The sequence below is a fragment of the Gekko japonicus genome, unplaced genomic scaffold (genome assembly GCF_001447785.1).
Source record: "Gekko japonicus isolate JY-2015 unplaced genomic scaffold, Gekko_japonicus_V1.1 scaffold846, whole genome shotgun sequence".
Classification (NCBI taxonomy): domain Eukaryota; kingdom Metazoa; phylum Chordata; class Lepidosauria; order Squamata; family Gekkonidae; genus Gekko; species Gekko japonicus.
Genome location: NW_015164696.1, coordinates 457755 through 461038, shown reverse-complemented (window position 1 = coordinate 461038; position 3284 = coordinate 457755).

The window sequence follows — 3284 nt, the reverse complement described above, 5'->3', positions numbered from 1 at the left end:
GTTTATATGAGAGAGCTTGAATGACTCTGGAAGTTTTAAATATGGGGCTGTCCTCCCCTGACCATTCTCCTTCTTCATCAGAGGCTACCAATGCCATCCTCATGCCACAGTGTCATTCCCTGTTATGCTCAGTAGATGGCAGTGGCGCCTCATACTTGTCAGGCTCAAGCCGATTGCCCTCGGAGATGGTGGGGAGGGTTCAAAAGCCCTAGGAGAGTGGGCTCTTCCCCTAGCTACTGCCCTGGGCTTCTGGAGAGGTATCTGAGGAACCTCAGCACCTGCAAGGACTAAGTTATCTCTCACTCTTTTGGGGGTGGCGCTACAAAATAGAGCTGGCTAAGCAAGTCTTGTCGGGTGGGCAGGGCTTTCTGGCTGGGAAAGGGCCACCTCCCGCTGGTCCTCTTGGGGAGTGGTTGAATTTGCATAAACCCTGCCTTGGAGCAAGTAGGAGGCATAACCCAGAGGATGGCTGCCCCCCACCCCCCAAGGAGAATAGGGCAGTGACTGGCTTCCTAAGCAGGTCTACTAGAAACCCTCTCCCAGGAAATATTCTCCAGATGGCACTGTTGATTGACAACCAGCCCATTCAGAATTTTTTGAGGCATCCGAAGGGGTTTGTGTTTTTTTTTGGTCTGATGTAGATGTCCAACATAGGAATTCCCCTTCAGGGAATCCTGCCACCTGGATGTCCATGTGGTTTCCAGCACCCATACAGTACATTAAAATATGGGTGAGGTTTTTTTGGGAACAACTCAAAGAGCCTTTAAATAGTATGGCATCGGGAGACAGAAATGTGTTGGCTGAGTCTAGGCAGTTATCCCTTTCCGCCCCCACCCAAGTGGAAAATGTGACAGCTCTTTCCACACTTGACTGCTTTCCAATAAACACTTTGGTCTGACTGATACAGGGTTCTGGAATGCCATTTTGATGAGGAGCATGAGGGAAGGGGCTACACCAATGTGTATTTCCAATGGCAGAACCTGGACATAAAACATTCTGTCATATCTTTGCATGCAGGATGACTGGATCATTCAAGTCGTCCGAAGCGAAAGAATGTGCTTGCCCTGCAAGTTGCCTTCAGCAACCCCACTCTTAAGTCACTGCAGATTCAACAACATTAAACACCATAAAAGCTTTGTTAACTGGGGGAGGGTGGGTATGGCTTGGTAGCAGAACAATCTGCTTGGCATGCAGAAGATCCCAAGTTCAATCCCTGGCATCTCCAGTTAATATAGGACCTCTGCCTGAGATCCTGGAGAGCTGGTGCCAGTCTGAGTAGACAATAGGGATGTGCATTCGCTTCGTCTGAACTGAATGCACCCCCGAAAATGGCCCATTTGGGCCCCTGTGGGCCGATTCAGATTCTCTGATCTGAATCGGCTTGCCGCTGAATTTCGGCAGCAATTCGGCCCCATTATACCCTAAGGGCCATTGAAGTCACCCACCAAGTTTTAATAACATTGAACCCCCTGGTATCTTGGGGAGAAGCTCCAGCAGCTACCCTGCGAGTTTGGAGCCTCTCCCTCAAACCCCCTCCCCTGCAGCCCCCAGAATATACCCTATGTTTTCGCCATTGACTTCAATGGCCCATAGGATATAATGGGGCCGAAATTGATTCTGCCTGATCCAGCCGAATCTGAATCGGGCCGAATTTTTTTTTTTTTTTGCACACCCATAGTAGACTACTGACTTTGAAGGACTGATGGTCTGATTCAGTAGACAGCAGCTTCCTGTGTAGAAAGCTCAGTTAAACAGCATGCTGTCCAAGCAGCTATGGGAAGGCACTGGCCGGGAGCCACCCAAGTCCCTTAGCCATACACTGGCCAAGTGAATTGGGCAGCTGCCAAGTCAAAGCTTTGTTAAATGGCAGCCACAAAGTTGTGTGTGTAAATTGGGGTTGTGTGTGTAAATAAAGCTTTTTAATATAAATTCATATATGGAACACACTTGAATTTTTAAAAGAATATTAGAAGTAGATGTTTGAACAGCAATGGAAATTGATCCTGTGAAGGAAAGAAAAATAAGTTTTTATCCATGAGCTTCTGTTTTTCTCATGGATAGAAGTTCATTCTCAGTTGGGTTATGTTCTGCCTCTTGGAACCAGTAGGCAAGAGAAGCAATTTGGCCTTGTGGGTGGGGATCTATTTATTTATGACATTTTTACCCTGCCCTCCCTGTGAGCGGGCTCAGGGTGGCTTACAAGGGGCAGAGCCCACGTAAAACATAAAAGCAATGAAACCATTCAATAACACAGATACAAATAAAGTGCTCCTTGAAAACAGGATGGTCCCCGAATAAATCTCATGATAGTAACAGTCAGTTCTTTGGGGGTGATCTTGTCCTGTAGTTGGTCCCAAGTAAGTCGGGCGGTACCAGTGCCACGTGGTGTTGTAGAAGATCTTCCTGGGGCCATCCCTAGCCCCGTTGTTATCCACACCATTGGTGGTGGTGGCAGTGGCGGCCCCTATGCGAAAGCCTGGAGAAAGAGCTCCATCTTGCAGGCCCTGTGGAACTGCATAAGGTCCTGCAGGGCCCTGATCTCCTCCACCAGGTAGGCTGAGCTCATTCTACCAGGTAGGGGCCGCCACAGAAAAGGATCTGGCCCTGGCCGCGGTGAGCCTTGCCTCTCGGGGGCCTGGAATCACCAGGCAATGTTGTGTCCCCAACCGAAGTGCTCTTGGGGGTATATGTGGGGTAAGGCAGTCCCTCAGGCAAGTCGGACCCTGGCCATGTAGGGCTTTAAAGGCAAGTACCAGCACTTTGAAACGGATTCGGTATGCTATTGGCAGCCAGTGCAGCGCTTCCAGCCCAGGCCAGATGTGTTCCCACTTGGGGAGACCCATCATCAGCATGGCCGCCGCATTCTGCACCAACAAAGATCTAAAACCATCCAAAACACAGGAGAAGCTGAGCCTGAACAACACAGAAAAAACCTGAACACCAAAGAGCTCCTTCAGCCTAAACCAAGTTTTGCTCCAGAATGGATGAAGAGGCTGGATGAAGTACAGTTGCCCTTATGAGAAGCCTTCATTTATGGAAAAGGAATTTTGTGCCCTTATTCCCATTCCTCTAGGCTTGGTGCCTCTGAATGTGGAGGTTCCCCGCAGCCACCATGGCTAGTAGTCATTGAACCTATCTAATCTCCTTTTAATGTTGTTTATTCCTGTGGCCATCACTACATCCTCTGGCAACGAATTCCACATTTAAATCACTCTCTTTATTAGGGATGTGCATTTCGGGATCCCGAACCGAAAAAAAGCCGAAAATAACGTTTTTCGGCTTTT